General features: G+C 47.4%; 26 non-coding genes across 26 annotated transcripts; 18 read left to right on the plus strand and 8 right to left on the minus strand.

Annotated features, from left to right (window-relative positions):
- The first annotated feature begins 6,177 nt into the window (after nucleotides 1-6,177).
- Trnav-cac (transfer RNA valine (anticodon CAC)) lies at nucleotides 6,178-6,250 on the plus strand. The gene has a single exon. It is a non-coding gene; the product is annotated as a tRNA-Val (tRNA).
- A 158-nt stretch (nucleotides 6,251-6,408) lies between these two features.
- Trnav-aac (transfer RNA valine (anticodon AAC)) lies at nucleotides 6,409-6,481 on the plus strand. Its single transcript has one exon. It is a non-coding gene; the product is annotated as a tRNA-Val (tRNA).
- A 194-nt stretch (nucleotides 6,482-6,675) lies between these two features.
- Nucleotides 6,676-6,747, minus strand: Trnap-ugg (transfer RNA proline (anticodon UGG)). Its single transcript has one exon. It is a non-coding gene; the product is annotated as a tRNA-Pro (tRNA).
- A 768-nt stretch (nucleotides 6,748-7,515) lies between these two features.
- On the plus strand, nucleotides 7,516-7,588 carry Trnav-cac (transfer RNA valine (anticodon CAC)). The gene has a single exon. It is a non-coding gene; the product is annotated as a tRNA-Val (tRNA).
- Nucleotides 7,589-7,746: 158 nt separating this feature from the next.
- On the plus strand, nucleotides 7,747-7,819 carry Trnav-aac (transfer RNA valine (anticodon AAC)). The gene has a single exon. It is a non-coding gene; the product is annotated as a tRNA-Val (tRNA).
- Nucleotides 7,820-8,013: 194 nt separating this feature from the next.
- Nucleotides 8,014-8,085, minus strand: Trnap-ugg (transfer RNA proline (anticodon UGG)). The gene has a single exon. It is a non-coding gene; the product is annotated as a tRNA-Pro (tRNA).
- Nucleotides 8,086-8,853: 768 nt separating this feature from the next.
- On the plus strand, nucleotides 8,854-8,926 carry Trnav-cac (transfer RNA valine (anticodon CAC)). The gene has a single exon. It is a non-coding gene; the product is annotated as a tRNA-Val (tRNA).
- A 158-nt stretch (nucleotides 8,927-9,084) lies between these two features.
- On the plus strand, nucleotides 9,085-9,157 carry Trnav-aac (transfer RNA valine (anticodon AAC)). The gene has a single exon. It is a non-coding gene; the product is annotated as a tRNA-Val (tRNA).
- A 194-nt stretch (nucleotides 9,158-9,351) lies between these two features.
- Nucleotides 9,352-9,423, minus strand: Trnap-ugg (transfer RNA proline (anticodon UGG)). The gene has a single exon. It is a non-coding gene; the product is annotated as a tRNA-Pro (tRNA).
- A 951-nt stretch (nucleotides 9,424-10,374) lies between these two features.
- On the plus strand, nucleotides 10,375-10,446 carry Trnav-cac (transfer RNA valine (anticodon CAC)). Its single transcript has one exon. It is a non-coding gene; the product is annotated as a tRNA-Val (tRNA).
- Nucleotides 10,447-10,604: 158 nt separating this feature from the next.
- Trnav-aac (transfer RNA valine (anticodon AAC)) lies at nucleotides 10,605-10,677 on the plus strand. The gene has a single exon. It is a non-coding gene; the product is annotated as a tRNA-Val (tRNA).
- A 194-nt stretch (nucleotides 10,678-10,871) lies between these two features.
- Trnap-ugg (transfer RNA proline (anticodon UGG)) lies at nucleotides 10,872-10,943 on the minus strand. The gene has a single exon. It is a non-coding gene; the product is annotated as a tRNA-Pro (tRNA).
- Nucleotides 10,944-12,077: 1,134 nt separating this feature from the next.
- Nucleotides 12,078-12,150, plus strand: Trnav-cac (transfer RNA valine (anticodon CAC)). Its single transcript has one exon. It is a non-coding gene; the product is annotated as a tRNA-Val (tRNA).
- A 158-nt stretch (nucleotides 12,151-12,308) lies between these two features.
- Nucleotides 12,309-12,381, plus strand: Trnav-aac (transfer RNA valine (anticodon AAC)). Its single transcript has one exon. It is a non-coding gene; the product is annotated as a tRNA-Val (tRNA).
- A 194-nt stretch (nucleotides 12,382-12,575) lies between these two features.
- On the minus strand, nucleotides 12,576-12,647 carry Trnap-ugg (transfer RNA proline (anticodon UGG)). The gene has a single exon. It is a non-coding gene; the product is annotated as a tRNA-Pro (tRNA).
- Nucleotides 12,648-13,415: 768 nt separating this feature from the next.
- On the plus strand, nucleotides 13,416-13,488 carry Trnav-cac (transfer RNA valine (anticodon CAC)). Its single transcript has one exon. It is a non-coding gene; the product is annotated as a tRNA-Val (tRNA).
- A 158-nt stretch (nucleotides 13,489-13,646) lies between these two features.
- Nucleotides 13,647-13,719, plus strand: Trnav-aac (transfer RNA valine (anticodon AAC)). Its single transcript has one exon. It is a non-coding gene; the product is annotated as a tRNA-Val (tRNA).
- A 194-nt stretch (nucleotides 13,720-13,913) lies between these two features.
- Nucleotides 13,914-13,985, minus strand: Trnap-ugg (transfer RNA proline (anticodon UGG)). Its single transcript has one exon. It is a non-coding gene; the product is annotated as a tRNA-Pro (tRNA).
- Nucleotides 13,986-14,753: 768 nt separating this feature from the next.
- Trnav-cac (transfer RNA valine (anticodon CAC)) lies at nucleotides 14,754-14,826 on the plus strand. Its single transcript has one exon. It is a non-coding gene; the product is annotated as a tRNA-Val (tRNA).
- A 158-nt stretch (nucleotides 14,827-14,984) lies between these two features.
- Nucleotides 14,985-15,057, plus strand: Trnav-aac (transfer RNA valine (anticodon AAC)). The gene has a single exon. It is a non-coding gene; the product is annotated as a tRNA-Val (tRNA).
- A 194-nt stretch (nucleotides 15,058-15,251) lies between these two features.
- Trnap-ugg (transfer RNA proline (anticodon UGG)) lies at nucleotides 15,252-15,323 on the minus strand. The gene has a single exon. It is a non-coding gene; the product is annotated as a tRNA-Pro (tRNA).
- A 951-nt stretch (nucleotides 15,324-16,274) lies between these two features.
- On the plus strand, nucleotides 16,275-16,346 carry Trnav-cac (transfer RNA valine (anticodon CAC)). The gene has a single exon. It is a non-coding gene; the product is annotated as a tRNA-Val (tRNA).
- Nucleotides 16,347-16,504: 158 nt separating this feature from the next.
- On the plus strand, nucleotides 16,505-16,577 carry Trnav-aac (transfer RNA valine (anticodon AAC)). Its single transcript has one exon. It is a non-coding gene; the product is annotated as a tRNA-Val (tRNA).
- A 6,652-nt stretch (nucleotides 16,578-23,229) lies between these two features.
- On the plus strand, nucleotides 23,230-23,302 carry Trnav-cac (transfer RNA valine (anticodon CAC)). Its single transcript has one exon. It is a non-coding gene; the product is annotated as a tRNA-Val (tRNA).
- Nucleotides 23,303-23,460: 158 nt separating this feature from the next.
- Nucleotides 23,461-23,533, plus strand: Trnav-aac (transfer RNA valine (anticodon AAC)). The gene has a single exon. It is a non-coding gene; the product is annotated as a tRNA-Val (tRNA).
- Nucleotides 23,534-23,724: 191 nt separating this feature from the next.
- Trnap-agg (transfer RNA proline (anticodon AGG)) lies at nucleotides 23,725-23,796 on the minus strand. Its single transcript has one exon. It is a non-coding gene; the product is annotated as a tRNA-Pro (tRNA).
- Nucleotides 23,797-27,676: the final 3,880 nt, after the last annotated feature.

The following is a 27,676-nucleotide window of genomic DNA, read 5'->3' on the forward strand; positions in this document are numbered from 1 at the left end:
GATTGTGTATATGTGGTTGCTCACGTTCTAGTTTGGTTTTTTTTGTATTAGTTTGTTTGTTTTATTTTCGCTTTTTTTTCGTGTAAGGGAAGAAACTTCATTGAATGCAAAAAATAAGTGTTATGGTAAGGCACTATTTCCATAGCCATATTGTCTTCTTGATAGGTATAATAATAATAAAAAAAAGGAGAAAAATCCTCTTCCATTAAAAGAAATGGGACTTCCATGTTAGTAAGAAAATCGTAAAAAAAAAAAAAACCTTATCTGTACCCTACGATGGTGATTTTTTGTTGTTTTATGTTCTTAATTTTTTTCTTTTTTTTTTTCTTTTTAACGTTTTTTTTTTTCGGCTTCTGCTGTGGAACAAACAAGATAGCCGTCTGAGTTAGCAGAGTATAATTGATGGTAATATGAAGCTAAAAAATTGTAATTTTTTTTTCCTGGTTTTTAGAAAACAAGCGTCCATTCTCTTAAAGAAATGATTTGTGTTTATCTCAGCTGCATGTCAACCAATGCCCAGTCGCTCAAATACTATTTTTAGCATATTGCCGTAGTTCTTCTTGTGATCTTTATATTTCAGGGCTCTATAAAAAGCAAACTTCAAGTTCACGTAAAACTCAATGGAATTATCAGATCCCAGGTGATTAATTGCGTAGTTCACAAAGTGTCCCATTAACCAGTGGACGGAGTTGTTTTTTGCTGCGGGAAAATAGCGAGTCTGAGGCCTGAGGAATGTCACAGGGGGAAAATTTTCTACCAAAGACCTCGTAAGAAATGCAAGTTGTTCTCGAATCCAATTACAGATTTGTAGATTCCCACCGCACGTTAATCTGTGCACTAACGTATCGATCAGTTTGCATTTGAGACATAGATTCGTTTCGCTAATGCCGATTGCATGTAGCCTTTCATTAGTGCTGATGGTCCCGTTCACTGTTTTATACCATGTTGATTTGACGTCGGATGGAAGACCACGCATATGAATATTTTCCCATATGGCGTCCCAATCAAAATGTGGGTATTTGCTTTCTAATTTGTTTCTCCCCTCCATTTTCCTTCGATGACACAGAATATCGCGGGCCGTGATCCGTCGTGAGTTGATTATGACATTGCCAAGATAGCTGAGTTCCACGAAATATACTCGAACGTGCTGGAGCCGGTTATTTATTTTTTGCACATTTACCGGTGGCTGTAGACTTGCAGGCCTGACAACTTCAAATAATTTAGTTGTAATGCTGTCAGCGTGGTTGCTAAGGATAGTGGCGGTCCTTTTTATAAAAAGTGCAGACGCCTTATTTCTAATGTCAACTAAACCTAAACCTCCTTTCCTGGGATCTAAGGTCGCTGTTGTTGCAGCTACTCGGAATATTTCACCTCTCCACAGATAACTGGCAATGGTAGACATTATCTGTTTTCCAATCATTTTTGGTAACGGGAAGATCTGCGCTGTAAAGTAACCTTTGGAGAGGAGGCAGTTGTTAATGAAAAGTACCCTCTGAACCTGGTTCATATTACGGGAAAGGTTTTCTCTTGTTATTCCAAGAATTTGTCCTGACGTATTTCTCCAATTGATAGCTGCCATTTTCAATGGACAAGGCGTCAGCGTTATTCCCAGTGCTTTGCACTGGGTGACTTTTGTCGCCCAGGCTAATGTGGTGTGTTGAAAACCCCGTAGGTTTAAAAGTTTGCTTTTCTGTGCGTTGACACTCGCTCCGGAGACGCTACAGTACTTCTTAATTAGTATGTCCAATTTCGAAATGTCTTCGGCATTACGCACTACGACTCCGACATCATCGGCATAGGCGTTTATAACAGTTCGGTGAGCAGATAATGTGAGGCCAGGCAGGGTGACATGAACACTGCGGAGAAAAGGCTCTAAAGACAGCACGAAGAGGAGCATTGAGAGGGGGCTTCTTTGAGGCACGCCACGCCTGATCTGGATCTGCTTTGTCCTCTGGCTGTTGACTGAGATACAAGCGCTGATTCCTGTTGCAATATTTCTAATCACACTTAGGACGCGCTCATTAAAACCTATTTTCTTCAGTGTGGCATTAAGGAATCTATGATCCACACGATCAAAAGCTTTTTGGAAGTCAATAAACATTATAGCACATTTGATAGTGGTCACAGCAGTGATTGCAATTACATCTCTATATGCAGCTATGCTTTTAAAAATACTCCTATTAGGAACACATGACTGGTATGGGCTGACTATCTTTGTAGCGAGCTGTGAGAGTCTGTTGTTTATAATTCTGCCGATGATTTTATAATCAGAGTTTAGCAGAGAGATAGGACGAAAGTTATTAAGGTTTGTTTTTGCAGTAGTTTTTGGAATGAGTACTATTGTACTCTCTTTAAAAACAGAAGGTATCTGTTTTCCCTGAAGTACCTCGTTTGCGATTCGGGTAAACATGTCACCAATCAAAGGCCAGTATCGTATATAAAATTCAACAGGCATGCCATCCGGTCCCGGTGATTTCTTCAAAGGAGACTTGCAGATGGTTCTGTAGACTTCTTCGTTAGGACACTCGACGAGAAGGTTTTCGTTTTCCTCGTCCGACACCTGAGGAGCTATGGAACTAAGGTAATCATCGAAGGGCTCTTCACATACAGGACTGACTGAGTATAGGTCTTCGTAATACTTGTGCACTGCATTGACGATGTCTCTCTGAGTCATGAGTGTCTCGCCATTTTCAGACTGAAGTCCATCGATGAAGGTGCGTCTCCTATTTCTTTCGTGCCTCAGTAGATGGTACAAGGAAGCATGTTCATCCTCCACGACTGTTTTAGCCTTTGATTTTATTTTCAGACCCTCCATCTGCTGTCTTTTAATGCTGAGCAATTTGGCCTTGGTTCGCTTGATATCTACCAGACGGATGTTGGAAGTGTCTGCCTGCTCGTATAGATTTCGCAGCATGGTGTAATAAAATTCTATAGAATTTTTCAAGTCTTTCGATCGTTGTGCACCATAATGGATGAGAACTTTTCGCAGTTTAGGCTTTGCCCTGTTGCACCACCAGTCTAGTACTGAGACATGCCTGTTTACGGAGCGAAGGCACATCGCCCACGCTTCTGTCAAACTTTCCTCTAGTCCGTCTTCCTGCATCAGTGACATGTTAAGGTGCCATTGGCTTCTGAAACGACGAGTAGGTTGCGCAGTAAGGCTGACGGTAGCAAGCACGGCACTATGATCAGAAAAGTAGACAGGAGTCGTCTCCGCTTTAATGAAAGAGCTGACTAGACTTTGCCATATGTAGAGTCTGTCAATTCTACTTCGTGATTGAGGACCGATATATGTGAAATCCACGAATGTGGGATACGTTATTTCCCAAGCATCTTTAAGCTGTAAAACAGTGACAAAACGCTTCAATTCATTGCAGTTATTAAAATTTGGAACCTGGTCTTTTTTATTGATCACACAATTAAAATCACCGCCGATTATAAGATCCGTTGGGTTTTTCCGCAATAAATAAATGATCTCGTCTTTAAAGAACTGTGCTCTTGCCATTCTATTGGATGTGCCGGAAGGGGCATACAGATTGATAAGAGTAAAACCAAAGACTTTTATACCTATCGCTCTGCCGGATTCCAATCTTTCAATATCTGTGACAGGGATCCCCTCCCTGACTAAAATTGCTGTCCCTATGTTAGTGTCAAGCGAGACATTTGAAATAGACAAATATCCTGGCACTGTAAGGTTAGTGAGTACAACTTCTTGTAGGAAAACAATGTCCGTCCCTGACTCATATAGGTACTCTTTGAGCGCCGCAATTTTAGTCGTCGATGTAATCCTGTTAATATTGATAGTTGCAAAAGTATACGCCTGGGACATTTAGTTTACATAAAAATGTACATAAAGGAATAAAAAAAAAATTGTAAAATAATGATAAAAACAGGGAGCTGTGCCGCTTCTAGAAGGGATAAAATATTCCACTTTAACAAGCACCTGCAAGAATAATCTACAGAGAAATACCTATGAGTATGGAAAATACATGAACCACTGCGTTTGGTTCTTCCGAAAAATGACTAAGACAATAGGACAATCAGAACATAAAGCGGTTCAACGATATTTTTCCCCCTTTTTTTTTTTTTTTTTTTTTTGAATGGTGATCCTCAGTTTGGTGGAGTATTCCTAAGTTCTCGGGTTTTAGTTTTGCAGAGGGGCTTTCCATCACGAATGGTACTTGAAGGTACATCCTTAGGTTTTTCCGTAATAATTTCATACAGGACATTCTTGGCCGTTGCGTCATCTTGTCCAGGTTGTTGTTTGCTTTGGTTACGGGAAGCTTTGAGATTAGGTTGCGGTTTGAGTCTACGTCTTTGGACATCGGGGTTCAACGCGCCGTCCTTCGCGTTGTCTATCTTCACTACCGTTGAGACCGAAGCTGCCTCAACAGTGTCCTGTTCATGACGTCCACTTCCTTGTCTTTCCGGCACTAACTCCAGGGCACTGACTGAATCGGTTGGTTGGGGGTCGGTGAGTTCGTGAATGCGGTTCTGCTCCGTCACCTCATGGGGTTCGGAGTGCGGCACGTCCGTCGCCGCGACAACCGTTACTGCTTCGCCTCCGTGGTCGGTTGGTACCTGTGAGGCAGCCGACAGCGATTGGGTTGTCTTAGCCGCTGTCGTCATTTCCATACATGTACTGTCTGTTTCCTCTAACACATCTGCGTCACACTGCTTCTGTTTGCGGGTGGAGGGGGAGTTGCGGGAGGACTCGCCGTCCGAGCCGTCATCAGTCGCCTCCAACGGTCGTTTCTTATTCTGAAGATCGCATTCGGGAACAGAAGGGTGACTTGTTATTACTTGCAGAGGTGGGAACTCTGCGTTAATTACAGCGGGCATTGTAGAAGTACCTGCACCACTGTCATTAGCAGAAGGAGGGGAGTTGCTGCTTGGTAAGACGTCGCTAAGGGTCAATTTTTGACGCTGTGTTAGATTATTCCGGAGGACAAAAACACGGCGCGGACAATCTTGTCTGAAATGACCTGTCTCGTTACAAATATTACACGTACGCTCCTGTCCAGAATAAACAACATGTGCTTTATGACCTGCAACAGATATATGGGACGGAATATTGGCTTTCACCTCCATTTCGACGGACCTAATGCCATTATAACACTGTATCTTGTACAGCTTCGACCATCTTTCGTTATAGATGGATTTAACTTCCCCATATTTAGATAGAACGTCTTTGATCAACTGATTGTCAACTTCGATAGGAACGTTCAAAATCCTCACATTGGTGTACATGATATCAGCTTTTCGTACAGAAACATTACTTTTTGAACCATCTCGATGAACAAATTCAACAGAATTACCCCATTTTGCAATTAACTTATCGACAGTCACGGAGTTCAGAAATTTGACATAAACACAGTATTTTTCAGCATCTAACTGCGTGGTGTGAACAGAGTCAGAATTGATACAGATTACCTCTGTGAGCCAGTCATGGATCTCCAGTGCAGTGGGTTGGACCGGCCGGGTTTCCTTCTCGAACGAGAAGACTAACGTATTCTTCCTGACGGTGTCAGACATGATCTTCTGTGCCGACGAAATTCCGGTACAAACCGAAATCGCGACGAAGAACGAAACGGAGAATGGACAATAACACTTCAAAAACACTTATCAGGACCACCAAATGCAATAACACTACGAAAATGCACAGACAGCTGTACGTAAACACAAAACACCGGCGATTGCGCTAGCGTGTGCGGAGCAAGCAACAAGCACGTCCGACCGCAGCGACGGCTAAAGCCAGAATGCGACCAACGAGCCCTGCGACACGGCGAATGCCAATTATTCCAGTCCATCGATGTCGTCCAGGGTGCCCTGGAAGTCTCGTGTACGCTGGCGGGATGGGGCCGGCGCGAATTCCCGCGGTCGGCGGCCTTCCTGGGCTACTGGTACCTTCATGTAGAGCTGCCGCTGGGCTCGCACTGCCTGCTGTTGAGAAAGTGATTGCTTTTGCTGATATGACTTGCAATAACGACTGCGCGAAACGCCGCTATCTCGTTAGGGGTGCTACGGCAGACACCCTCTCGAGCACCCCGAAGACTTCTTGAGCCCTCGGCTGTGATGGGTTCCAGGCTGACAAAAGAACTGTCGTGTGTGCATTCGCGAACGAGAGAAAGTCTGAGGCAAGTTCGAGTGAACAAGGATGGACTCCCCGGGTCCGTCGTTTCCGTAGTGTAGCGGTTATCACGTCTGCTTCACACGCAGAAGGTCCCCGGTTCGATCCCGGGCGGGAACAGAGTTTTCCTGCCTATGTCGTATTGTCCTCCAATGAGCCACGTCGTGTGTGGATCTGCTGCATGTCCCTTCGTTTTGCAAGTACCACATTTATTGAATTTTTTAGTTACGATGGCAACATCACTACAAGTTGTCTGTGAAGTAAGGTGCACACAAGCAGTTTCCGTGGTGTAGCGGTTATCACGTCTGCCTAACACGCAGAAGGTCCCCGGTTCGATCCCGGGCGGAAACACTTTTTCATCACTTTAAGCAAGACGTACTAACATGCATCTGCTACCATCTGTACCCGAAACCTTCGTAATCGCCTTCACGCGTCGGACCCGAGTGTCAATTGCTCACATCGAATAAGAAATTCATTTGATATTGACGGCGAGCTTTTTGCGCTGACTCAGCCACTGACGTGCGATCAGTTTGCACAAAACGCTAGGGCTCGTCCGGGATTTGAACCCGGGACCTCCTGCACCCAAAGCAGGAATCATACCCCTAGACCAACGAGCCCTGTGACACGGCGAATGCCAATTATTCCAGTCCCTCGATGTCGTCCAGGGTGCCCTGGAAGTCTCGTGTAGGCTGGCGGGATGGGGGCGGCGCGAGTTCCCACGGTCGGCGGCCTTCCTGGGCTATTGGTACCTTCATGTAGAGCTGCCGCTGGGCTCGCACTGCCTGCTGCTGAGAAAGTGATTGCTTTTGCTGATATGACTTGCAATAACGACTGCGCGAAACGCCACTATCTCGTTAGGGGTGCTACGGCAGACACCCTCTCGAGCACCCCGAAGACTTCTTGAGCCATCGGCTGTGATGGGTTCCAGGCTGACAAAAGAACTGTCGTGTGTGCATTCGCACTGCCTGCTGCTGAGAAAGTGATTGCTTTTGCTGATATGACTTGCAATAACAACTGCGCGAAACGCCGCTATCTCGTTAGGGGTGCTACGGCAGACACCCTCTCGAGCACCCCGAAGACTTCTTGAGCCATCGGCTGTGATGGGTTCCAGGCTGACAAAAGAACTGTCGTGTGTGCATTCGCACTGCCTGCTGCTGAGAAAGTGATTGCTTTTGCTGATATGACTTGCAATAACGACTGCGCGAAACGCCGCTATCTCGTTAGGGGTGCTACGGCAGACACCCTCTCGAGCACCCCGAAGACTTCTTGAGCCCTCGGCTGTGATGGGTTCCAGGCTGACAAAAGAACTGTCGTGTGTGCATTCGCGAACGAGAGAAAGTCTGAGGCAAGTTCGAGTGAACAAGGATGGACTCCCCGGGTCCGTCGTTTCCGTAGTGTAGCGGTTATCACGTCTGCTTCACACGCAGAAGGTCCCCGGTTCGATCCCGGGCGGGAACAGAGTTTTCCTGCCTATGTCGTATTGTCCTCCAATGAGCCACGTCGTGTGTGGATCTGCTGCATGTCCCTTCGTTTTGCAAGTACCACATTTATTGAATTTTTTAGTTACGATGGCAACATCACTACAAGTTGTCTGTGAAGTAAGGTGCACACAAGCAGTTTCCGTGGTGTAGCGGTTATCACGTCTGCCTAACACGCAGAAGGTCCCCGGTTCGATCCCGGGCGGAAACACTTTTTCATCACTTTAAGCAAGACGTACTAACATGCATCTGCTACCATCTGTACCCGAAACCTTCGTAATCGCCTTCACGCGTCGGACCCGAGTGTCAATTGCTCACATCGAATAAGAAATTCATTTGATATTGACGGCGAGCTTTTTGCGCTGACTCAGCCACTGACGTGCGATCAGTTTGCACAAAACGCTAGGGCTCGTCCGGGATTTGAACCCGGGACCTCCTGCACCCAAAGCAGGAATCATACCCCTAGACCAACGAGCCCTGTGACACGGCGAATGCCAATTATTCCAGTCCCTCGATGTCGTCCAGGGTGCCCTGGAAGTCTCGTGTAGGCTGGCGGGATGGGGGCGGCGCGAGTTCCCACGGTCGGCGGCCTTCCTGGGCTATTGGTACCTTCATGTAGAGCTGCCGCTGGGCTCGCACTGCCTGCTGCTGAGAAAGTGATTGCTTTTGCTGATATGACTTGCAATAACGACTGCGCGAAACGCCACTATCTCGTTAGGGGTGCTACGGCAGACACCCTCTCGAGCACCCCGAAGACTTCTTGAGCCATCGGCTGTGATGGGTTCCAGGCTGACAAAAGAACTGTCGTGTGTGCATTCGCACTGCCTGCTGCTGAGAAAGTGATTGCTTTTGCTGATATGACTTGCAATAACAACTGCGCGAAACGCCGCTATCTCGTTAGGGGTGCTACGGCAGACACCCTCTCGAGCACCCCGAAGACTTCTTGAGCCATCGGCTGTGATGGGTTCCAGGCTGACAAAAGAACTGTCGTGTGTGCATTCGCACTGCCTGCTGCTGAGAAAGTGATTGCTTTTGCTGATATGACTTGCAATAACAACTGCGCGAAACGCCGCTATCTCGTTAGGGGTGCTACGGCAGACACCCTCTCGAGCACCCCGAAGACTTCTTGAGCCATCGGCTGTGATGGGTTCCAGGCTGACAAAAGAACTGTCGTGTGTGCATTCGCGAACGAGAGAAAGTCTGAGGCAAGTTCGAGTGAACAAGGATGGACTCCCCGGGTCCGTCGTTTCCGTAGTGTAGCGGTTATCACGTCTGCTTCACACGCAGAAGGTCCCCGGTTCGATCCCGGGCGGGAACAGAGTTTTCCTGCCTATGTCGTATTGTCCTCCAATGAGCCACGTCGTGTGTGGATCTGCTGCATGTCCCTTCGTTTTGCAAGTACCACATTTATTGAATTTTTTAGTTACGATGGCAACATCACTACAAGTTGTCTGTGAAGTAAGGTGCACACAAGCAGTTTCCGTGGTGTAGCGGTTATCACGTCTGCCTAACACGCAGAAGGTCCCCGGTTCGATCCCGGGCGGAAACACTTTTTCATCACTTTAAGCAAGACGTACTAACATGCATCTGCTACCATCTGTACCCGAAACCTTCGTAATCGCCTTCACGCGTCGGACCCGAGTGTCAATTGCTCACATCGAATAAGAAATTCATTTGATATTGACGGCGAGCTTTTTGCGCTGACTCAGCCACTGACGTGCGATCAGTTTGCACAAAACGCTAGGGCTCGTCCGGGATTTGAACCCGGGACCTCCTGCACCCAAAGCAGGAATCATACCCCTAGACCAACGAGCCCTGTGACACGGCGAATGCCAATTATTCCAGTCCCTCGATGTCGTCCAGGGTGCCCTGGAAGTCTCGTGTAGGCTGGCGGGATGGGGGCGGCGCGAGTTCCCACGGTCGGCGGCCTTCCTGGGCTATTGGTACCTTCATGTAGAGCTGCCGCTGGGCTCGCACTGCCTGCTGCTGAGAAAGTGATTGCTTTTGCTGATATGACTTGCAATAACGACTGCGCGAAACGCCACTATCTCGTTAGGGGTGCTACGGCAGACACCCTCTCGAGCACCCCGAAGACTTCTTGAGCCATCGGCTGTGATGGGTTCCAGGCTGACAAAAGAACTGTCGTGTGTGCATTCGCACTGCCTGCTGCTGAGAAAGTGATTGCTTTTGCTGATATGACTTGCAATAACAACTGCGCGAAACGCCGCTATCTCGTTAGGGGTGCTACGGCAGACACCCTCTCGAGCACCCCGAAGACTTCTTGAGCCATCGGCTGTGATGGGTTCCAGGCTGACAAAAGAACTGTCGTGTGTGCATTCGCACTGCCTGCTGCTGAGAAAGTGATTGCTTTTGCTGATATGACTTGCAATAACAACTGCGCGAAACGCCGCTATCTCGTTAGGGGTGCTACGGCAGACACCCTCTCGAGCACGCTGAAGACTTCTTGAGCCCTCGGCTGTGATGGGTACCAGGCTGACAAAAGAAATGTCGTCTGTGCATTCGCACTGCCTGCTGCTGACAAAGTGATTGCTTTTGCTGATATGGCTTGCAATAACGACTGCGCGAAACGCCGCTATCTCGTTAGGGGTGCTACGGCAGACACCCTCTCGAGCACCCCGATGACTTCTTGAGCCCTTGGCTGTGATGGGTTCCAGGCTGACAAAAGCACTGTCGTGTGTGCATTCGCGGACGCGCGAAAGGCTGAGGCGAGTTGGAGTGAACAAGGATGGACTCCTCTTGTCCGTCGTTCCGTAGTGTAGCGGTTATCACGTCTGCTTCACACGCAGAAGGTCGCCGGTTCGATCCCGGGCGGGAACAGTATTTTCCTGCTTGTGTCGTATTGTCCTCCAATGAGCCACGTCGTGTGTGGATCTGCTGCATGTCCCTTCGTTTTGCAAGTACCACATTTATTGAATTTTTTAGTTACGATGGCAACATCACTACAAGTTGTCTGTGAAGTAAGGTGCACACAAGCAGTTTCCGTGGTGTAGCGGTTATCACGTCTGCCTAACACGCAGAAGGTCCCCGGTTCGATCCCGGGCGGAAACACTTTTTCATCACTTTAAGCAAGACGTACTAACATGCATCTGCTACCATCTGTACCCGAAACCTTCGTAATCGCCTTCACGCGTCGGACCCGAGTGTCAATTGCTCACATCGAATAAGAAATTCATTTGATATTGACGGCGAGCTTTTTGCGCTGACTCAGCCACTGACGTGCGATCAGTTTGCACAAAACGCTAGGGCTCGTCCGGGATTTGAACCCGGGACCTCCTGCACCCAAAGCAGGAATCATACCCCTAGACCAACGAGCCCTGTGACACGGCGAATGCCAATTATTCCAGTCCCTCGATGTCGTCCAGGGTGCCCTGGAAGTCTCGTGTAGGCTGGCGGGATGGGGGCGGCGCGAGTTCCCACGGTCGGCGGCCTTCCTGGGCTATTGGTACCTTCATGTAGAGCTGCCGCTGGGCTCGCACTGCCTGCTGCTGAGAAAGTGATTGCTTTTGCTGATATGACTTGCAATAACGACTGCGCGAAACGCCACTATCTCGTTAGGGGTGCTACGGCAGACACCCTCTCGAGCACCCCGAAGACTTCTTGAGCCATCGGCTGTGATGGGTTCCAGGCTGACAAAAGAACTGTCGTGTGTGCATTCGCACTGCCTGCTGCTGAGAAAGTGATTGCTTTTGCTGATATGACTTGCAATAACAACTGCGCGAAACGCCGCTATCTCGTTAGGGGTGCTACGGCAGACACCCTCTCGAGCACCCCGAAGACTTCTTGAGCCATCGGCTGTGATGGGTTCCAGGCTGACAAAAGAACTGTCGTGTGTGCATTCGCACTGCCTGCTGCTGAGAAAGTGATTGCTTTTGCTGATATGACTTGCAATAACGACTGCGCGAAACGCCACTATCTCGTTAGGGGTGCTACGGCAGACACCCTCTCGAGCACCCCGAAGACTTCTTGAGCCATCGGCTGTGATGGGTTCCAGGCTGACAAAAGAACTGTCGTGTGTGCATTCGCACTGCCTGCTGCTGAGAAAGTGATTGCTTTTGCTGATATGACTTGCAATAACAACTGCGCGAAACGCCGCTATCTCGTTAGGGGTGCTACGGCAGACACCCTCTCGAGCACCCCGAAGACTTCTTGAGCCATCGGCTGTGATGGGTTCCAGGCTGACAAAAGAACTGTCGTGTGTGCATTCGCACTGCCTGCTGCTGAGAAAGTGATTGCTTTTGCTGATATGACTTGCAATAACGACTGCGCGAAACGCCGCTATCTCGTTAGGGGTGCTACGGCAGACACCCTCTCGAGCACCCCGAAGACTTCTTGAGCCCTCGGCTGTGATGGGTTCCAGGCTGACAAAAGAACTGTCGTGTGTGCATTCGCGAACGAGAGAAAGTCTGAGGCAACTTCGAGTGAACAAGGATGGACTCCCCGGGTCCGTCGTTTCCGTAGTGTAGCGGTTATCACGTCTGCTTCACACGCAGAAGGTCCCCGGTTCGATCCCGGGCGGGAACAGAGTTTTCCTGCCTATGTCGTATTGTCCTCCAATGAGCCACGTCGTGTGTGGATCTGCTGCATGTCCCTTCGTTTTGCAAGTACCACATTTATTGAATTTTTTAGTTACGATGGCAACATCACTACAAGTTGTCTGTGAAGTAAGGTGCACACAAGCAGTTTCCGTGGTGTAGCGGTTATCACGTCTGCCTAACACGCAGAAGGTCCCCGGTTCGATCCCGGGCGGAAACACTTTTTCATCACTTTAAGCAAGACGTACTAACATGCATCTGCTACCATCTGTACCCGAAACCTTCGTAATCGCCTTCACGCGTCGGACCCGAGTGTCAATTGCTCACATCGAATAAGAAATTCATTTGATATTGACGGCGAGCTTTTTGCGCTGACTCAGCCACTGACGTGCGATCAGTTTGCACAAAACGCTAGGGCTCGTCCGGGATTTGAACCCGGGACCTCCTGCACCCAAAGCAGGAATCATACCCCTAGACCAACGAGCCCTGTGACACGGCGAATGCCAATTATTCCAGTCCCTCGATGTCGTCCAGGGTGCCCTGGAAGTCTCGTGTAGGCTGGCGGGATGGGGGCGGCGCGAGTTCCCACGGTCGGCGGCCTTCCTGGGCTATTGGTACCTTCATGTAGAGCTGCCGCTGGGCTCGCACTGCCTGCTGCTGAGAAAGTGATTGCTTTTGCTGATATGACTTGCAATAACGACTGCGCGAAACGCCACTATCTCGTTAGGGGTGCTACGGCAGACACCCTCTCGAGCACCCCGAAGACTTCTTGAGCCATCGGCTGTGATGGGTTCCAGGCTGACAAAAGAACTGTCGTGTGTGCATTCGCACTGCCTGCTGCTGAGAAAGTGATTGCTTTTGCTGATATGACTTGCAATAACAACTGCGCGAAACGCCGCTATCTCGTTAGGGGTGCTACGGCAGACACCCTCTCGAGCACCCCGAAGACTTCTTGAGCCATCGGCTGTGATGGGTTCCAGGCTGACAAAAGAACTGTCGTGTGTGCATTCGCACTGCCTGCTGCTGAGAAAGTGATTGCTTTTGCTGATATGACTTGCAATAACGACTGCGCGAAACGCCGCTATCTCGTTAGGGGTGCTACGGCAGACACCCTCTCGAGCACCCCGAAGACTTCTTGAGCCCTCGGCTGTGATGGGTTCCAGGCTGACAAAAGAACTGTCGTGTGTGCATTCGCGAACGAGAGAAAGTCTGAGGCAAGTTCGAGTGAACAAGGATGGACTCCCCGGGTCCGTCGTTTCCGTAGTGTAGCGGTTATCACGTCTGCTTCACACGCAGAAGGTCCCCGGTTCGATCCCGGGCGGGAACAGAGTTTTCCTGCCTATGTCGTATTGTCCTCCAATGAGCCACGTCGTGTGTGGATCTGCTGCATGTCCCTTCGTTTTGCAAGTACCACATTTATTGAATTTTTTAGTTACGATGGCAACATCACTACAAGTTGTCTGTGAAGTAAGGTGCACACAAGCAGTTTCCGTGGTGTAGCGGTTATCACGTCTGCCTAACACGCAGAAGGTCCCCGGTTCGATCCCGGGCGGAAACACTTTTTCATCACTTTAAGCAAGACGTACTAACATGCATCTGCTACCATCTGTACCCGAAACCTTCGTAATCGCCTTCACGCGTCGGACCCGAGTGTCAATTGCTCACATCGAATAAGAAATTCATTTGATATTGACGGCGAGCTTTTTGCGCTGACTCAGCCACTGACGTGCGATCAGTTTGCACAAAACGCTAGGGCTCGTCCGGGATTTGAACCCGGGACCTCCTGCACCCAAAGCAGGAATCATACCCCTAGACCAACGAGCCCTGTGACACGGCGAATGCCAATTATTCCAGTCCCTCGATGTCGTCCAGGGTGCCCTGGAAGTCTCGTGTAGGCTGGCGGGATGGGGGCGGCGCGAGTTCCCACGGTCGGCGGCCTTCCTGGGCTATTGGTACCTTCATGTAGAGCTGCCGCTGGGCTCGCACTGCCTGCTGCTGAGAAAGTGATTGCTTTTGCTGATATGACTTGCAATAACGACTGCGCGAAACGCCACTATCTCGTTAGGGGTGCTACGGCAGACACCCTCTCGAGCACCCCGAAGACTTCTTGAGCCATCGGCTGTGATGGGTTCCAGGCTGACAAAAGAACTGTCGTGTGTGCATTCGCACTGCCTGCTGCTGAGAAAGTGATTGCTTTTGCTGATATGACTTGCAATAACAACTGCGCGAAACGCCGCTATCTCGTTAGGGGTGCTACGGCAGACACCCTCTCGAGCACCCCGAAGACTTCTTGAGCCATCGGCTGTGATGGGTTCCAGGCTGACAAAAGAACTGTCGTGTGTGCATTCGCACTGCCTGCTGCTGAGAAAGTGATTGCTTTTGCTGATATGACTTGCAATAACAACTGCGCGAAACGCCGCTATCTCGTTAGGGGTGCTACGGCAGACACCCTCTCGAGCACCCCGAAGACTTCTTGAGCCATCGGCTGTGATGGGTTCCAGGCTGACAAAAGAACTGTCGTGTGTGCATTCGCGAACGAGAGAAAGTCTGAGGCAAGTTCGAGTGAACAAGGATGGACTCCCCGGGTCCGTCGTTTCCGTAGTGTAGCGGTTATCACGTCTGCTTCACACGCAGAAGGTCCCCGGTTCGATCCCGGGCGGGAACAGAGTTTTCCTGCCTATGTCGTATTGTCCTCCAATGAGCCACGTCGTGTGTGGATCTGCTGCATGTCCCTTCGTTTTGCAAGTACCACATTTATTGAATTTTTTAGTTACGATGGCAACATCACTACAAGTTGTCTGTGAAGTAAGGTGCACACAAGCAGTTTCCGTGGTGTAGCGGTTATCACGTCTGCCTAACACGCAGAAGGTCCCCGGTTCGATCCCGGGCGGAAACACTTTTTCATCACTTTAAGCAAGACGTACTAACATGCATCTGCTACCATCTGTACCCGAAACCTTCGTAATCGCCTTCACGCGTCGGACCCGAGTGTCAATTGCTCACATCGAATAAGAAATTCATTTGATATTGACGGCGAGCTTTTTGCGCTGACTCAGCCACTGACGTGCGATCAGTTTGCACAAAACGCTAGGGCTCGTCCGGGATTTGAACCCGGGACCTCCTGCACCCAAAGCAGGAATCATACCCCTAGACCAACGAGCCCTGTGACACGGCGAATGCCAATTATTCCAGTCCCTCGATGTCGTCCAGGGTGCCCTGGAAGTCTCGTGTAGGCTGGCGGGATGGGGGCGGCGCGAGTTCCCACGGTCGGCGGCCTTCCTGGGCTATTGGTACCTTCATGTAGAGCTGCCGCTGGGCTCGCACTGCCTGCTGCTGAGAAAGTGATTGCTTTTGCTGATATGACTTGCAATAACGACTGCGCGAAACGCCACTATCTCGTTAGGGGTGCTACGGCAGACACCCTCTCGAGCACCCCGAAGACTTCTTGAGCCATCGGCTGTGATGGGTTCCAGGCTGACAAAAGAACTGTCGTGTGTGCATTCGCACTGCCTGCTGCTGAGAAAGTGATTGCTTTTGCTGATATGACTTGCAATAACAACTGCGCGAAACGCCGCTATCTCGTTAGGGGTGCTACGGCAGACACCCTCTCGAGCACCCCGAAGACTTCTTGAGCCATCGGCTGTGATGGGTTCCAGGCTGACAAAAGAACTGTCGTGTGTGCATTCGCACTGCCTGCTGCTGAGAAAGTGATTGCTTTTGCTGATATGACTTGCAATAACAACTGCGCGAAACGCCGCTATCTCGTTAGGGGTGCTACGGCAGACACCCTCTCGAGCACGCTGAAGACTTCTTGAGCCCTCGGCTGTGATGGGTACCAGGCTGACAAAAGAAATGTCGTCTGTGCATTCGCACTGCCTGCTGCTGACAAAGTGATTGCTTTTGCTGATATGGCTTGCAATAACGACTGCGCGAAACGCCGCTATCTCGTTAGGGGTGCTACGGCAGACACCCTCTCGAGCACCCCGATGACTTCTTGAGCCCTTGGCTGTGATGGGTTCCAGGCTGACAAAAGCACTGTCGTGTGTGCATTCGCGGACGCGCGAAAGGCTGAGGCGAGTTGGAGTGAACAAGGATGGACTCCTCTTGTCCGTCGTTCCGTAGTGTAGCGGTTATCACGTCTGCTTCACACGCAGAAGGTCGCCGGTTCGATCCCGGGCGGGAACAGTATTTTCCTGCTTGTGTCGTATTGTCCTCCAATGAGCCACGTCGTGTGTGGATCTGCTGCATGTCCCTTCGTTTTGCAAGTACCACATTTATTAAATTATTTAGTTACGATGGCAACATCACTACAAGTTGTCTGTGAAGTAAGGTGCGCACAAGCAGTTTCCGTGGTGTAGCGGTTATCACGTCTGCCTAACACCCAGAAGGTCCCCGGGTCGATCCCGGGCGGAAACACTTTTTCATCACTTTAAGCAAGACTTACTTACATGCATCTGCTACCATCTGTACCCGAAACCTTCGTAATCGCCTTCACGCGTCGGACCACAGCGTCAATTGCTCACACCAAATAAGAAATTCATTTGATATTGACGGCGAGCTTTTTGCGCTGACTCAGCCACTGACGTGCGATCAGTTTGCACAAAACGCTAGGGCTCGTCCGGGATTTGAACCCGGGACCTCCTGCACCCTAAGCAGGAATCATACCCCTAGACCAACTTTTTTTTTTTTTCGGCGCCCCTCTCTCTTTGCGAGCATCTTTGCTCATACTGACTGGCAAGGCGCGCACCTCAAACGTCGCAGAGCAATGCTTTTGGCTTCATGCTCTGCTGGGAGAAGAGGAAAAGGGAAGCTGTAAGTAGCAATGACAGGAAGTAATCATTTTCCCGCTGAAGCGTTGAAACGTTGCGGATAACAAACAAGTAATACGTTGGCGCCCTAGCAACAGCACCACCATCAGTCACAGAAAATTAAATGCCCCCGGTGAGGATCGAACTCACGACCTTAAGATTATGAGACTTACGCGCTGCCTACTGCGCTACCTTTTTTTTTCTTCTTTTTTATCCCGTTTTTTGCCTGTGACCGCTTGTTGTGTTTTTGTGTCTTTTTGGAAGCCATCAGTAGGCGCATGACGGGGACAAAGAGGGCAGGGGTCGAAGGACTTGAGGCCTGGCCACGATGCCCCCGCCATTACTCCCACCGAATGGCTCCTTCAGTACATTTTACATGTTATAGAAAAGCGGTTGTAGTCGTGTGTGGTCTTTGCCTGCTCTTTTTATTATGGTGCTGAGCACTGTTTGTACGACGTCTGGGTGGAGATCTCATTGGAAGGCTGTCATGCGATTGATAATTCAACAGTCATTCGAGTAGGAAACATGTTATTTTACTGCAATACACCTCCAGCATTTATGAGACACATATTGGGGGGACCGACATAACAGAAATGGATAAAAGAAGAGGCATTTCCTTCATCTTGAACGTAGATCTCATACTTCATTCCTTCAGTACCCCTAAAATATTAACTTTATTGTTAGACTGTGCTTTTTAACCATCACCTATTCTTTCGAATAAAATGATCAACATGTTTCCATACATTTTCCTGTGGTCTGCATAGTGCTTAACTTTACTGTACTCCATTTTCATAAAAAGCTTGAATTCCGTTTCATCGTCACCACCTATTTTATTGATAATGTAATGGACAAACTGTCCCATTAACCAGTGTATTGCATTATTTTTGGTTTTGGGGTAATACTTAATTTCAGGTCTGAGAAGCATCATAGGAGTAATAGAATTGGGTGACGTTCGTTGCAGTAGTGCAAGACTTTTCCTGAGCCAAATCCAATTGTTGAAATTTCCACCACACGTGAATCTATGAATCACGGTGTCAACCAGTTTACATGTCCGACATAAGGGGGTTTCAGCTTTCCCAATTTTATAAAGCCGTTCGTTGGTGCTGACAATATCATTGACGGCTTTGTACCATGCCGTTACCACATGTGAATTGAGCCCGTTAAAACTAATATTCTCCCAAATTGCATCCCAGTTGTAATTCATATATTTCGTGGCAATTTTATTTTGGCCTTCGTATTGTTGTCTTTCTCTCATGATATCACGGGCTGCAATGTGCAGTGAAGTTCTGAGTTTCTCGTTAACATAGCTCAATTCTGTGTACAAGATCCTAACGTATCGCAGTCGGGGATTAATCTTTTGTACGTCTGCCGGTGGCTGAAGGCTTTCTGGTTGGACACATTGAAACAATTGTGTAGTAATACTGCCTGGGTTGGCGTGAAATATGCTTAAAGACCGTTTTATGAAAAGCGCAGAAGCTTTATTACGTAAGTCCACCAGTCCGAGGCCTCCATTTCTAGGATGTAAGGTCGCAGTTTTTAGGTTAACCCTGTAGATTTCCCCCTTCCATAAGAAATTTGCCACTCTCGACATTATTTTCTGAGCTATCAACTTCGGCAAGGGAAAAACTTGTGCCATATAGGATGCCTTTGAGAGAATGCATAAGTTAATGAACTTGACCCTCTGAACCTGGTTCATAAGTCGTTGTGTGTTCTCAATGAGTCCGCCTTGAATCTTTGTGGAAACCTCTTTCCAGTTGAGGGCTGTCATCCTCATGGGACATGCCGTCAGGATTGTCCCCAGGGTTTTATGGGTGGAAACTGACTTCGCCCAATCGATGTGTATCCGGTCAAGACCCCGCATCCCCAAGATTGTACTTTTATTTTCGTTCTTTGTCGCACCCGATGCGCGGCAGTAGTTTTGAAGAATGGCCCCTAGTCGAATTACATCATCTTGCCCTCTTATGGCGACACCAACATCGTCAGCATAGGCTCTCACTACAGTTTTCCTACCAGTTATAGTTATGCCCTTTAACCTTTCATGAACACTTCGTAAAAAGGGCTCTAACGACACAACAAACATAAACATAGATAAGGGACTTCCCTGTGGAATGCCGCGGTTTATTGGAATTTGCCGCGACAGCTGACAGTTGACGGCTAATTTAGCGTGCAGACCAGTAGCAATGTTTTTTATAACATTAACAGTTTTGTGGACAAATCCCATTTTTGTCAGTACCTCAAACAGGAAACGGTGATTCACCGAGTCGAAAGCCTTATTAAAATCTATAAAGAGTAGAGCACATTTGATATTGGAAACTGATGCTAAGGTGATGATGTCTCTATATTCAGAAATTGTATTAAAAATACTTCTATTTGCTGCACATGACTGATGTTGACTAATTAATTTGTCGGTCAGAGGGGAAAGTCTCTTTTTTAAAATCCTGCATACTATTTTGTAGTCAGAGTTTAAAAGTGAAATAGGGCGGTAATTGTTTACACTTTTCGTTCCTTTGTTTTTCGGTATAAGTACAATTTTGCTATCTTTAAAATCTTCAGGTACCGTCTGCTCGTTAAAAATCTCATTGACAATGCATGTAAAAGTGTCACCAATTAAAAACCAGAATTTTAAGTAAAATTCTACAGGCAGTCCGTCGGGTCCAGCAGATTTATTTAACGGGGACTTGGTTATTATCTCACGAACCTCTTCGTTACTGACTTCAGAAAGGATTTCGTCGTTTTCAGAACTCGTCAATTGTGGGGATAAAACACTGAGAACCTCTTGCAGAGACCCCTCGTGAGGTGGGCTGGAAGAATATAATGCTTGGTAGTATTGGTATACTGCATTGAGAATCTCCTTCTGAGACGTTAGTGTTGTCCCATTGAATGTTTTAATTTCACTAATGACAGTTCGTCGCCTATTCTTTGCATGCCGAAGCAGATGATATAAGGATGTTGTTTCATCATCTACCACCGACTTCGTCTTTGACTTCAGTTTTAAGCCTTCCATCTGCTGTCTTTCAAAGGCGAGTAATTTCGCTTTGGTGTGTTTGATGTCGTGTAATCTAATGGTTGACACGTTTGCCTGTTCATAGAGGTCCCGCAACAATCTGTAATAAAATTCCATACTGTTTTTTAACTCCCGCGCTCTTTCTCTGCTGTATCTGATACACACTTTTCTCAGTCTCGGTTTTGCAACCTTAATCCACCAATCTAATACTGTGGGGTGCCTGTTAATCGATCGCAGACATAAGGTCCACGCTTCCGATACTGTGTCTGCCAAATCTTGCTCTTTTAAGAGAGAGACATTTAGATGCCACAGGTTCCTAAAAATCTTAATCGGCTGTGGAGCTAAATTAATGCACGCCTTCATACTGCAGTGGTCACTAAAATATACAGGTACAATTTCTGAATTAAGTAGACATCGTTCTAAGTTTTGGGAAACATAAATTCTGTCTATTCTACTGCGCGAAGTCTGTGTTATATACGTATATTCAACATTCGTTGGATATTTTAGTTCCCAAGCGTCTTTAAGTTTTAAGTCGGTTACTAGGCGTTTCAGTTCCAACGAACCGTTAAAGTGTGGTTGTTGATCCTTACGATTTAACACACAATTAAAATCACCGCCCATTATAAAACTGTTTGGGTTTCGACGTAATAAATATATAATTTCCTCTTTATAAAATGCTGCCCTGTCCTGTCTATTACTATGTCCTGAGGGCGCATATAAGTTAATCAATGTGGTACCTAAAACGTTTATACTAATGGCCCTTCCAGATTCCAAACGCTCTACTTGAGACACGGGAATTCCTTCCCTGAGCAGAAACGCTGTTCCTGTATGTGTTTCACAAGATACGTTGACAATGGCGGTGTATCCTGGTATTGCAAGAGACGTCGTTACAACCTCCTGTAGCAACGCGATATCGGTTCCAGAGTCATACAAAAATTCCTTGAGAGCAGCTAGCTTTAATGAGGTTCGAATTTTATTTATATTTATCGTCGTGATTGAGTATGCTTGCATCTGTAACTGGCTAGTGGCCACCTACAACCTTGGTCAAAAACTGTTGTACTTTTGGTATGCTGAAAACCGTTTTAGAACTACAGGCGTTTAGAATTCCGCATTATTCCTCGTAACACGGTTGCTAAACGTTAGCTTGTCTTCCATTGTCATCCCGTACCTTAGGACTGAGGGGCTGTTCGACATTGAGTGTATCAGGAGGCTCATCTGGAGCACCTTCCCGGACAATGTCATATCGTATATTGTTCTGCGATTTGACATCTGACTTTTCGGCTTTTTGTTTGGCGTGGATGCGAGAAACAGTAAGATTCGGTTGTGGTTTTAGCGGACGGCGGTGGACGCCCTGAGAGCCCTGACCTGATTTTGTTGTGGCAATACTCGGCGTGGCCGCTTCAGCAACAGTGTCGCGAGAGATCTGGTTTGTAAACACTGCCTGCTGTTTACATGCTACCTTCGTTTGTTGTGATGCTTGCGACGGTGTTTGCTTATTTTCCGGTTCAGGAGTAAACACTTCCTCTTGGTTACACTCCGGTGTCGGTTGTTGTGGTGTTGCGGTGTCGCGGTGTTGTTGTTCTACCGCTTCCGCGAACTTCCCGTCTGTAAACAGCTGATTATCGCTGTTTACAGCTGGGCAAGTTGTCACTGCCTCGGGGACTTCTACTTTCTCGCTGTCGGCAGCGGCCGTTTCATTTTCTGGCAATGAGCGAGATGTATCAGAAACTGTGATTAAATCCACTTGCATTTCGTCTTGGGGCACAGGCAGAGGTTCATCGCTAGCTTTCTGTTTACGTACAGCAGGAGATGGTCGGGAGGTTTCATCATCGGAATGATCATCTGTATGTTCAAGTGGTCGTTTCTTGTTTAGTACGTCCAACTCTCGGGCAGAAGAATCACAATTCAAGCGTGGTACCAGGGGTGGAAAATCACTACCATCAACAGCAATATTTCCAGAACTAGGTACAGGATCCGAACCCTCGCCCTCTTTGGCTGTATTATCAGTTGCCAAAACTTCGCTCAAGGTCATCTTGCGGCGTTGGACTAAATTCGTTTTTAGTACAAAAACACGACGAGGACAGTCCTGCCTTAAATGACCCGATTCATTGCATATATGGCACGTAGGGGTTTGACCAGTATAAATCACGTGGGCTTTATGCCCGTCAACAGTTATATGAGATGGGATATTCGACTTTACTTCCATCTCTACCGAACGAATACCATTGAAGCTCTGAATTTTAAATTGCTTCGACCACCGTTCGTTAACTATATCCTTAACCTCACCATATTGAGACAGGGCAACCTTGATTTTCTCATTATCTATCTCGATAGGTAAATTTAACACCCGCACAGATCTATAAAGAGCATCAGCTCTCCTGATAGCTACTTTACTTGTAGTGCCGTCTCTATGCAAAAATTCTACATGATACCCGAATTTTCCAATAATCTTATCTACCGAAACGGGGCTCAAAAATTTTACGAAAACACAGTATTTGTCAGTATCGAGCTGAGTGGTATGCACCATATCAGAATTAATGCCAAGTACCTGATCAAGCCAATCATGATTTCCAGAGCAGTCGGCTGAACACGTCGTGTTTCCTTGGCGAACGCAAAAACCAGCGTATTCTTCCTCACAGTTGTAGCCATGGTATGCAGAAATCAAGGGGAGATTCAGGCAATTACCGAAAACTCCACAAACGAGAAATGAACGTCGGTAGAAAACACACAACATAACACAGTAGGCAGAATAAACACAAGTTACACAAGAAGAAAAATCACAAAAAACAAGGACACCGAAACGCAAATGTAAACACTGGCGAAGCACTGACTACGCACAGCAAACAGCGGCACGTCCGTACGCGTCGGCAGCTAGAGCCAGAATGAGCCCTGTGACACGGCGAATGCCAATTATTTCAGTCCCTCGATGTCGTCCAGGGTGCCCTGACAGTCTCGTGTAGGCTGGCGGGATGGGGGCGGCGCGAATTCCCGCGGTCGGCGACCTTGATGCCGCTGGGCTCGCACTGCCTGCTGCTGAGAAAGTGATTGCTTTTGCTGATATGACTTGCAATAACGACTGCGCGAAACGCCGCTATCTCGTTAGGGGTGCTACGGCAGACACCCTCTCGAGCACCCCGAAGACTTCTTGAGCCCTCGGCTGTGATGGGTTCCAGGCTGACAAAAGAACTGTCGTGTGTGCTTTCGCGGACGAGAGAAAGGCTGATGCAAGTTGGAGGATGGACTCCTCGGTTCCGTCGTTTCCGTAGTGTAGCGGTTATCACGTCTGCTTCACACGCAGAAGGTCCCCGGTTCGATCCCGGGCGGGAACAGTATTTTCCTGCCTATGTCGTATTGTCCTCCAATGAGCCACGTCGTGTGTGGATCTGCTACATGTCCCTTCGTTTTGCAAGTACCACATTTATTGAATTTTTTAGTTACGATGGCAACATCACTACAAGTTGTCTGTGAAGTAAGGTGCGCACAAGCAGTTTCCGGGGTGTAGCGGTTATCACGTCTGCCTAACACGCAGAAGGTCCCCGGTTCGATCCCGGGCGGAAACACTTTTTCATCACTTTAAGCAAGACTTACTAACATGCATCTGCTACCATCTGTACCCGAAACCTTCGTAATCGCCTTCACGCATCGGACCACAGCGTCAATTGCTCACACCAAATAAGTTCATTTGATATTGACGGCGAGCTTTTTGCGCTGACTCAGCCACTGACGTGCGATCAGTTTGCACAAAGCTCTAGGGCTCGTCCGGGATTTGAACCCGGGACCTCCTGCACCCTAAGCAGGAATCATACCCCTAGACCAACGAGCCCTGTGACACGGCGAATGCCAATTATTTCAGTCCCTCGATGTCGTCCAGGGTGCCCTGGAAGTCTCGTGTACGCTGGCGGGATGGGGGCGGCGCGAATTCCCGCGGTCGGCGGCCTTCCTGGGCTATTGGTACCTTCATGTAGAGCTGCCGCTGGGCTCGCACTGCCTGCTGTTGAGAAAGTGATTGCTTTTGCTGATATGACTTGCAATAACGACTGCGCGAAACGCCGCTATCTCGTTAGGGGTGCTACGGCAGACACCCCCTCGAGCACCCCGAAGACTTCTTGAGCCCTCGGCTGTGATGGGTTCCAGGGTGACAAAAGAACTGGCGTGTGTGCATTCGCGGACGAGAGAAAGGCTGAGGCAAGTTGGAGTGAACAAGGATGGACTCCTCGGGTCCGTCGTTTCCGTAGTGACCTACTGTATCAAACGGCTTCTCGAAGTATAATGAAACTGATGCCCGTTTAATTCGGCAGACACATGCAGTTGAAACTATGTACCTATAGTCGCATATATTCTGATGGATGTTTCTGTCTTTGCCTACACCTGTTTGGTAACTACCAGTTATAGAGTGTATTACCCTTTTCATTGTTCTCGCTAATACGCGGGCCATGATTTTGTAATCACTGTTGAGTAATGTAATTGGATGCAAGAACTCCTTTGCTAACTGAGTTTTTTGGAATTACAACTCTTATCCATTAAGTAAATTCTTTAGGAACGTGACATTTTCGTTCACAGTTCTTTGAACATGTATAGCATCTTGCTTTCAGTTGTGCCCAGAACACTTGGTAGAATTCGACGAAGATACTATCAGCTCCCGAAGATTTAATTTTAGGACTCTGTGCTATTGCATCTTTCATTTCGTCCTCCTTTGTCTCATCTGTGATATTTTCTGCATGCTGTGCGCTAATTCTGCCTGATACGTTCCTAACAAGATATTCCCGCGCCTTGATGTCGGTGTAACTGATATGTGTTTGTGAACCGCATCTTTATTTTCACTCTGTTTTGTGAAACTGGTTCCACTAGTTAACTTCCGGTGCATATCCGTTTCTTCCCATTTTGTGATGTTTTGTATGCTTGCTCTTATTTTAAAACCTTGTGATTGTCGCGCGCTTCAGCACTACAAGTTTTGCTTTGATTTTCTGAATCCGGGTATAGTTCTCCATTAGTCGTGTGTCCAAGTCTGTAAGGCAGCTAAACTAAAACTCAGTCGTCTTTTTAATCCAGAAGCTTTTCTGTCGTGAGTAGTCGATCGGCATTCTTCGTATTCTAGGATTAACACACTGCAGCCACCAAGCTATGGCAGGACTGTATTGCGGGAATCTTTTTTCGAAATTTTTCCATGCATAATAAATACCACGTGACATTCCTTATCTTGTAGGAGTGTAGTGTTAAGCTTCCATGTGCCCCTATCTCGGTAGCCGGCCGGGGTAGCCGAGCGTTTCTAGGCGCTACAGTCTGGAACAACGCGACCGCTGCGGTCGTAGGTTCGAATCCTGCCTCGGGCATGGGTGTGTGTGATGTCCTTAGGTCAGTTAGGTTTAAGTAGTTCTACGTTCTAGAGGACTGATGACCCCAGAAGTTAAGTCCCATAGTGCTCAGAGCCATTTGAACCATTTTTGAACCTATCTCGGTAAGTCTCTTATGTTTCCAAGAACGATTTCATTTTTAAAAAATTCCGCTGTAGCGCGCCTGTTATTGTTGCCATACGGAGAATAACGTTGAGATGCGGGCGTTATTAACGGTCGCCGCAATGCCTCTACGGTTTGCAAGTTTTTCTATTTGTGTGACATGGACGTCTTCTTTCGTGAGAACGATGGTTCCCAGCTTTGCACAGATGCCAGGGTTTGGTTATGGCATTGTACTCACGTATCTAACTACTCTAACTTAACATGAGTTACTTCCCGTAACAGCATTATATCAACATCAACTGCTTAAAAGAAGTCTTGTAGATGGTGTAAATGCAAATAGGAGAATATCCTCTTAACATTCAACATGGCGATTTTGTAGGCTTGTGCTGCCTTCATATCATCTTACTCTTTATCGGTGACAATATTTGTTATAGGAAGTGCTGTCGAAAGCATACCCTTTTTCATACGTCTGGTCCAACAAAGTTCTATCCATCGCGTTCGATTATCTTCTTGTTGGGCAGGAATAGGTCCCACCCCTGCATTTTCAGTCATTTCCCCACCTTATTTCATTTAGTCCGACTTCAAGTGTTTTCTTTTATTTCTAATCTCAGGGAGAACCCACTCTGTATCGTAATTGGCTCTCAGCTGCAAACTTTCGGGTGACAAACGGTCCAGTGACACGGGGCGTGGTGTACGAGGGTACGTGCTTTTGTAAATCTACTCGCAGTTGTCTAATTCCACTCAAGACGGGGAACCTGTGAGCGGAAGACCACTTTTCTGCAAAACTACCGATTATTCTTCCATAAGGAGCTTATCACTGAACTGGTCTCATCGGCAGTGATTTCAAAAATTAGACCAAAGATACGAGCAGATCTAATTCCAAATCCAGCATGCGAAACACAAGCTCTACTAATATTTCCTTCATGATCTACATCTACATCTATATGGATACTCAGCAAATCACACTTTCACAATTTTCTATTATTCCAATCTCGTATAGCGCGCCGAAAGAACGAACACCTATATTTTTCCGTACGAGCTCTGATTTCCCTTATTTTATCGTGGTGATCGTTTCTCCCTATGTAGGTGTCAACAAAATATTTTCACAGTCGGAGGAAAAAGTTGGTGATTGGAATTTCGTGAGAAGATTCCGTCGCAACGAAAAAGGCTTTTCTTTTAATGAAATCCAGCCCAAATCCTGTATAGTTTCTGTGATCCTCTCTCCCACATTTCGCGATAATACGAAACGTGCTGCCTTTCTTTGAACTTTTTCGATGTACTCCGTCAGTCCTACCTGTTAAGGATCCCACACCGCGCAACAGTATTCTAAAAGAGGACGGACACGCGTAGTGTAGGCAGTCTCCTTAGTAGGTCTGTTACATTCTCTAAGTGTCCTGCCAATAAAACGCAGTCTTTGGTTAGCCTTCCCCACAACATTTTCTGTGTCTTCCTTCCAATTTAAGGTCTTCGCAATTGTAATACCTAGGTATTTTGCTGAATTTACAGCTTTTAGATTAGACTGATTTATCGTGTAACCGAAGTTTAAGGAGCTCCTTTTAGCACTCATGTGGATGGCCTCACACTTTTCGTTATTTAGGGTCAACTGCCAATTTTCGCACCATTCATATATCTTTCCTAAATGGTTTTGCAATTTGTTTTGATCGTCTGATGACTTTATTAGTCGATAAACGAAAGCGTCATATGCAAACAACCTAAGACTGCTACTTAGCCGTGCGGTCTAGGGCGCTGCCGTCATGGACTGTGCGGCTGGTCCCGGCGGAGGTTCGAGTCCTCCCTCGGGCATGGGGGTGTGTGTTTGTCCCTAGGATAATTTAGGTTAAGTAGTGTGTAAGCTTAGGGACTGATGACCTTAGCAGTTAAGTCCCATAAGATTTCACACACTTTTGAACATTTTTGAACTGCTGCTCAGATTGTCTCCCAAATCGTTTATATAGATAAGGAACAGCAAAGGGCCTATAAAACTACCTCGGGGAACGCCAGAAATCACTTCTGTTTTACTAGATGACTTTCCGTCAATTACTACGAAGTGTGACCTCTCTGCCAGGAAATCAGAATGTTTGTATTTAAATCTTCCACCACTAGATTTTACAATTTTGTCACACATTTCCGTGTTTTTAAGCTTTACGTACACTAAGCTGCCTCTCAAACGTAATTTTGCACGACTGCCTTTAGCCATGTCTCAGTTTCGAACGAATTGGGTCTCTGAACATTCTACGTTACTGGCCATTA

This window comes from Schistocerca serialis, chromosome 2 (assembly GCF_023864345.2).
Source record: "Schistocerca serialis cubense isolate TAMUIC-IGC-003099 chromosome 2, iqSchSeri2.2, whole genome shotgun sequence".
In the NCBI taxonomy this organism is placed as follows: domain Eukaryota; kingdom Metazoa; phylum Arthropoda; class Insecta; order Orthoptera; family Acrididae; genus Schistocerca; species Schistocerca serialis.